Source organism: Lissotriton vulgaris, chromosome 1_1 (assembly GCF_964263255.1).
Source record: "Lissotriton vulgaris chromosome 1_1, aLisVul1.2, whole genome shotgun sequence".
Taxonomy (NCBI): domain Eukaryota; kingdom Metazoa; phylum Chordata; class Amphibia; order Caudata; family Salamandridae; genus Lissotriton; species Lissotriton vulgaris.
Genome location: NC_141685.1, coordinates 243,959,292 through 243,966,791, shown reverse-complemented (window position 1 = coordinate 243,966,791; position 7,500 = coordinate 243,959,292).

The following is a 7,500-nucleotide window of genomic DNA, read 5'->3' as shown; positions in this document are numbered from 1 at the left end:
GCGCCGGGAACGGAGGGTCCACCAGGGCCCAGGGAGGCTCTCGGGGCAGGCAGATTAGCGTCCTTTCGGTCCCCGCCATCGGGTCGGCCCTCTCCCCTCGGCCATCTGGTCGCCTGCAAAGCTTTCCTATGGGGCGACTAGATGGCCGGGCTTCCCTGGAAGTCCCGATGGGGTGCCATTTGCCTCCCGGATCCCAGCCTGGGCTCCAGGAGGTCAGGCAAGTTTGCGCCCTGGGTCCCCTCTGTCACCTCGAGTGCACGGATTACAAGAAAGAAGGGTAATTTTCCTCCGGATTAGTAGGTGCAAGGGTATGCCCAAACACCCTCCCGGGGCTGGTGGTTCCCTGCCGGGGACCAGATGGGATGTGCCCCGGGCAACACCTCCCAGGTGTCCGGGGCTCCCTCCTCCCACCCGCGGCGTGGGGAAGAGCCCGGGACGGGCTCCATGGGTCCCGGGCCCTGCAACCCCGGAGCCCCGGAGCCCCGGAGCCCTGCTGCCCTGGAGCCCTGGAGCCCTGGAGCCCTGCAGCCCCCGAGCCCTGGAGCCCAGCAGCCCCAGAGCCCTGCTGCCCTGCAGCCCCCGAGCCCTGGAGCCCAGCAGCCCGGGAGCCCCGGAGCCCTGCAGCCCCGGAGCCCCGGAGCCGTCGAGCCCTGCGGCCCCCCGAGCCCTACAGGCACGGGGCAGGCAGATTGGGCGTCATTTCGGTCCCGGCCATCTGGTCTCCAGGATCGCCTCGGCCATCTGGTCGCCCGCCATGCTTTCCTATGGGGGCGACTAGATGGCCGGACTTCCCTGGAAGTCCCGATGAGGTGCCATTCGCCTCCCGGACCCCAGCAAGGGCTCCAGGAGGTCGGGCACGTTTGCGCCCTGGGTCCCCTCTGTCACCTCGCGTGCGCGGATTTCAAGAAAGGAGGGTAATTTTCCTCTGGATTACTAGGGGCAAGGGTATGCCCAGGCACCCTCCCCGTGCTGGCGGTCCCCTGCCGGGGACCAGATGGGATGTGCTCCGGGCAACACCTCCCAGGTGTCCGGGGCTCCCTCCTCCGACCCGCGGCGTGGGGAAGAGCCCGGGACGGGCTCCATGGGTCCCGGGCCCTGCAACCCCGGAGCCCTGCTGCCCTGGAGCCCTGCTGCCCTGGAGCCCTGCAGCCCCCGAGCCCTGGAGCCCAGCAGCCCCGGAGCCCTGCAGCCCCCAAGCCCTGGAGCCCAGTAGCCCAGTAGCCCCGGAGCCCTGCAGCCCTGCAGCCCCGGAGCCCCGGAGCCCCGGAGCCCCGGAGCCCCGGAGCCCTGCAGCCGTCGAGCCCTGCAGCCCCCGAGCCCCCGAGCCCTACAGGCCCGGGGCAGGCATATTGGGCGTCGTTTCGGTCCCGGCCATCTGGTCTCCAGGATCGCCTCGGCCATCTGGTCTCCCGCAATGCTTTCCTATGGGTGCGACCAGATGGCCGGCCTTCCCTGGAAGTCCCGATGGAGTGCCATTCGCCTCCCGGACCCCAGCAAGGGCTCCAGGAGGTCGGGCACATTTGCGCCCTGGGTCCCCTCTGTCACCTTGTGTGCTCAGATTACAAGAAATGGGGGTAATTTTCCTCCGGATTGGTAGGGACAAGGTATTCTGGGACCCCCCCCTCGGCCTAGCGGTCCTCAGCCGGCAGCTGGACATGCCAGGATGCCGCCCCAGCCCCGGATCCGTCCCTGGGCCTGCCGCGTGGCAGGAAGCCCTGGATGGGGTCCGGGGGGCCCCGGCCGGGCCCCGGGTTGGGTGCTACGGCCCTGGGCCCTGTCCCTCGGCCTGCCACACTGCCAAAGGCCTGAGACAGGGCTCCGCTGTGCCCGGGAGGCCTCCCCTTGCTGGGCTGAGTTCAGGAGCTTCGGCCGGGGCCCCCGAGGGCCCGGGGAGGGCGGCCTCCCCATCCCGGGCTCTGTCCTTAGTCCTGCTGCGTGGCAGGGTGCCCGGGACGGTGGTCCGGAGGGCCTGGGAAGGCGTCCCCTGCGTCTCCGTGCATCAAAGCCTAGGCTGGGTCCAGGGGCCCGTCCGGGCCCCAGGTCGGGTGCCACGGCCCTGGGCCTCCGGTCCCCACCTTGCCGTTCCCTGGCGCCAGCTCCCTTTTTCGTCGGGGCACAGAGTGGCACCGGCTGGCTTGACTCTCGTGCCCGGCCATCTGTTCTCTGGGATCCCCTCGGCCATCTGGTCTCCGGGATCCCCTCGGGCATCTGGTCTCCCGGATCCCCTCGGCCATCTGGTCTCCAGGATCGCCTCGGCCATCTGGTCTCCCGCAATGCTTTCCTATGGAAGCGACCAGATGGCCGAACTTCCCTGGAAGTCCCGATGAGGTGCCATTTGCCTCCCGGATCCCAGCGAGGGCTCCAGGAGGTCGGGTACCTTCGCGCCTTGGGTCCCCTATGTCACTCGGTGCGCACGGATTCGAAGAAAGAGGGGTAGCCTTCCTCCGGATTACTAGGGACAAGGTATGCCCAGACACTTCTTGCAGTTCTCTGCCCGAGGGGAACGACCAGATGAGATGTGCCTGGGAAAAAACCTCCCTTCTCCAGGAGGCCAACGGCATGGCAAAATACCCGGGAAGGGCTCAACGGGTCCCGGGCAGACCTCCCCCGGGCGTCCGGGGCACCCACCGGGCAGACCTCCCCCGGGGCACCCATCTCCAGGGGGCCAACGGCATGGCAAAGTACCCGGGAAGGGCTCCACGGGTCCCGGGCAGACCTCCCCCAGGCGTCCGGGGCACCCATCTCCAGGAGGCCAACGGCATGCAAAGTACCCGGGAAGGGCTCCACGGGTCCCGGGCAGACCTCCCCCGGGCGTCCGGGGCACCCATCTCCAGGAGGCCAACGGCATGGCAAAGTACCCGGGAAGGGCTTCACGGGTCCCGGGCAGACCTCCCCCAGGTGTCCGGGGCACCCACCGGGCAGACCGCCCCCAGACGCGTCCGGGGTACCCATCTCCAGGAGGCCAACGGCATGGCAAATTACCCGGGAAGGGCTCCACGGGTCCCGGGCAGTCCTCCCCCCCCGGGCGTACAGATTCGGGCGGATGTGCTTTTACGAACCGGATCGGAATCGGCCCAAATAATAATAATCCACATTTGTAAAGCGCACAGTCACCCGTAAGGGTCGCTAGGGGCCGTCGGGAAGATTAAGCAAGCTATTGCCCAGAGTGAAATGGTGCTGGGCTTTTCTGCCGCCGGCGCCGGGGATCGAACCGTGATCTCCAGATTCCGGAGTCAGCCGCCCTAGCCGCGGCGTCAGCTATTCCCCAGAGTGAAATGGTGCTGGGCTTTTTTTGCCGCCGGCGCCGGGGATCGAACCGTGATCTCCAGATTCCGGAGTCAGCCGCCCTAGCCGCGGCGTCAGCTATTTCCCAGAGTGAAATGGTGCTGGGCTTTTCTGCCGCCGGCGCCGGGGATCGAACCGTGATCTCCAGATTTCGGAGTCAGCCGCGGCGTCAGCTATTTCCCAGAGTCACATGGTGCTGGGCTTTTCTGCCGCCGGCGCCGGGGATCGAACCGTGATTCCCCAGATTGGGATATCCCAAAAATCCGGCATGGTAGGTGCTCGCCAGGACCAGGGTTGGAGACCCCTGGGCAGTCAACGCGCAATCTGCTGGGTTCGACTCCGATCCGTGTCAGAAGGTCTGTGTCAGGGGTCTCCAACCCTGGTCCTGGCGAGCACCTCCCAGGCCGGATTTTTGGGATATCCCCATCTGGGGAATCACGGTTCGATCCCCGGCGCCGGCGGCAGATCAGAGTGCCCAGGACGGGGTCCGCGGGTCCCGGGCAGTCCTCCCTTCGGGCGTCCGTGCCTGAGAGCTCCGGTGGTCCACCCCGCGCCTGAGGCCCAGCCGGGGTCCCGGAGCCCTGCCTTGCGTGGGCAGGCAGGCAGGAGCCCTACCGCGAAGGCTCGGGGTGGGAAGCACTTTCGATCCCTGCCATCTGGTCTCACGCAATGCTTTCCAATGGGGCGACCAGGTGGCCGGGGTTCCCTGGAAGTCCCGATGAGGTGCCATTTGCCTCCCCGATGCCAGCGAGGGCTCCAGGAGGTCGGGTACTTTCGCGCCTTGGGTCCCCTCTGTCACCTCATGTGCACGGATTAAAAGAAAAGAGGGTAATTTTCCTCCGGATTACTAGGGAGAGGGTCAGTCAGACCTCCGTGTGGTCTGGTGATTCTGAATCAGGGGAAGGCAGGACACCCCTCCCAGGCTGGTGAGTGGGACTCCATGATTGGAATAGGCACCGAGGCGAAAATTATCAGTTCCGTGGGATATTGAGCCCAAGACCCGCCGAGGCGGGGAATCGAACCCTGGTCCCGGGCTAGACCTCTGCATCAGGGTCTGACTCGCTAACCATTGAGCCACACTTCTCCACTGCATGGCCGAGTGCCTGGGACGGGCCTTCACTTTCGCGTCCGCCCTGCAGATGGTCTTTCCTGTCCGTTGCCACCGCGGACGGTCTTTCCCGTCCGCCATCATAATCGGCCCCATCGTCCCTGGCTATGTTAAGGCTATGTTAAGGGTGACCCGTTAAGCCTGGGGTAAATTAGGATGGCGGATGGTCTTTCCCGTCCGCCGCGGACGGAGGCAGGCAGGCAGGCAGGAAAGGCAGGCAGGAGCCCTACCACGAAGGCTCGGGGTGTGAAGCACTTTCGATCCCGGCCATCTGGTCGCACGGTACCGCTCGGGCATCTGGTCGCACGCAATGCTTTCCGATGGGGGAGACCAGATGGCCAAACTTCCCTGGAAGTCCCGATGAGGTGCCATTTGCCTCCCGGATCCCAGCAAGGGCTCCAGGAGGTCGGGTACTTTTGCGCCTTGGGTCCCCTCTGTCACCTCGAGTGCACGGATTACAAGAAAGGGGGGTAATTTTCCTCCGGATTAGTAGGGAGAGGGTCAGTCAGACCTCCGTGTGGTCTTGCGATTCTGAATCAGGGGAAGGCAGGACCCGGGCATGCCCGCCGGGGCCCCCAGGGGCCCGGGTACGTACCTGCCGCTCAGCCCCCTTGCCGATGGGCCTTTTCCTCTGAGTTTGCTCAGGCAGGCCTCCGCGAGGTCTGGCCATGCTGAGACGGGGCCAGGCAGCACCCGGGCCAGCCCGCCGGGGCCCCCAGGGGCCCGGGAACGCACCTGCCTCTCAGCCCCTTCCCGATGGTTCCTTTTCTCCGAGTTTTTTTCCTACATTCCGACCTCCGATAGGTCCGGTGGTTCTGAATCCGGGGAAGGCAGGACCCGGGCCCGCCCGCCGGGGCCCCCAGGGGCCCGGGTACGCACCTGCCTCTCAGCCCCATCGCCGATGGGCCTTTTCCTCCGAGTTTGCTCAGGCAGGCCTCCGCGAGGTCTGGCCATGCTGAGACAGGGCCAGGCAGCACCCGGGCCCGCCTGCCTGTGCTGGCGGTCCCCTTCCTGGGGACCAGATGGGATGTGCCCCGAACAAAACACCTCCCAGGCATCCGGGGCTCCCTCCTCCGACCCGCGGCGTGGGGAAGAGCCTGGGACGGGCTCCATGGGTCCTGGGACGGGCTCCATGGGTCCCGGGCCCTGCAACCCCAGAGCCCTGCTGCTCTGGAGACCTGCAGCCCGCGAGCCCTGGAGCCCTGGAGCCCTGGAGCCCTGGAGCCCTGGAGCCCTGGAGCCCCGGAGCCCCGGAGCCCTGCAGCCGTGGAGCCCTGCAGTCCCCGAGCCCTGCAGTCCCAGAGCCCAGGGGCCCCGCAGCTCCTGAGCCCTACAGGCCCGGGGCAGACAGATTGGCGTCATTTCGTTCCTGGCCATCTGGTCGCCCCTCTCGCCTCGGCCATCTGGTCGCCCGCGAAGCTTTCCTATGGTGTGACCAGATGGCCGGACTTCCCTGGAAGTCCCGATGGGGTGCCACTCGCCTCCCAGGTCCCAGCGAGGGCTCCAGGAGGTCGGGCACTTTTGCGCCCTGGGTCCCCTCTGTCACCTCGTGTGCACGGATTACAAGAAATGGGGGTAATTTTCCTCCGGATTGGTAGGGACAAGGTATTCTGGGACCCCCCTCGGCCTAGCGGTCCTCAGCCGTCAGCTGGACATGCCAGGATGCCGGCCCAGCCCCGGATCCGTCCCTGGGTCTGCCGCGTGGCAGGAAGCCCTGGATGGGGTCCGGGGGCCCGGCCGGGCCCCGGGTCGGGTGCCCCGGCCCTGGGCCCGGTCCCCCGGCCTGCCGCACTGACAAAGGACCAGGACGTGGTTTCCTTCGAGCCCGGGGAGCCTCCCCTCCATCGGCTGAGTTCAGCAGCTCCGGCCGGGGCCCCTGAGGGCCCGGGGAGGGCGGCCTCCCCATCCCGGGCTCTGTCCTTGGTCCTGCTGCGTGGCAGGGTGCCCGGGACGGGGTCCGGAGGGCCCGGGAAGGCTTCCCCTGCGCCTCCGGGCTTGGGAGCCCAGGGGCCCGGCCGGGCCCCGGGTCGTGTGCTACGGCCCTGGGCGCCGTCCACCGACATGCCACACTGCCAAAGCCCCGGGATGGGGCTCCGTTGTGCCCGGGAAGCCTCCCCTTGCCGGGCTGAGTTCAGGAGCTTCGGCCGGGGCCCCCGAGGGCCCGGGGAGGGCGGCCTCCCCATACCGGGCTCTGTCCTTGGTCCTGCTGCGTGGCAGGGTGCCCGGGACGGGGTCCGGAGGGCCCGGGGAGGCTTCCCCTGCGCCTCCGGGCTTGGGAGCCCAGGGGCCCGGCCGGGCCCCGGGTCGTGTGCTACGGCCCTGGGCGCCGTCCACCGACATGCCACACTCCCAAAGCCCCGGGATGGGGCTCCGTTGTGGCCGGGAAGCCTCCCCTTGCCGGGCTGAGTTCAGGAGCTTCGGCCGGGGCCCCCGAGGGCCCGGGGAGGGCGGCCTCCCCATCCCGGGCTCTGTCCTTGGTCCTGCTGCGTGGCAGGGTGCCCGGGACGGGGTCCGGAGGGCCCGGGGAGGCTTCCCCTGCGCCTCCGGGCCCGGGAGCCCCGGCTGGGTCCAGGGGCCCGGCCGGGCCCCGGGTTGTGTGCTACGGCCCTGGGCGCCGTCCACCGACATGCCACACTGCCAAAGCCCCGGGACGGGGCTCCGTTGTGCCCGGGAAGCCTCCCCTTGCCGGACTGAGTTCAGGAGCTTCGGCCGGGGCCCCCGAGGGCCCCGGGGAGGGCGGCCTCCCCATCCCGGGCTCTGTCCTTGGTCCTGCTGTGTGGCAGGGTGCCTGGGACGGGGTCCGGAGGGCCCGGGGAGGCTTCCCCTGCGTCTCCGGGCATTAGAGCCCAGGCTGGGTCCAGGGGCCCGTCCGGGCCCCGGGTCGGGTGCTAGGCCCTGGGCCTCCGGTCCCCAACCCGCCCTTTCCCTGACGCCAGCTCACTTTTTCGTTGGGGCACAGAGTGACATAGGCTGGCTTGACTTTCGTGCCCGGCCATCTGGTCTCTGGGATCCCCTCGGCCATCTGGTCTCCGGGATCCCCTCGGCCATCTGGTCTCCCGGATCCCCTCGGCCATCTGGTCTCCAGGATCCCCTCGGGCATCTGGTCT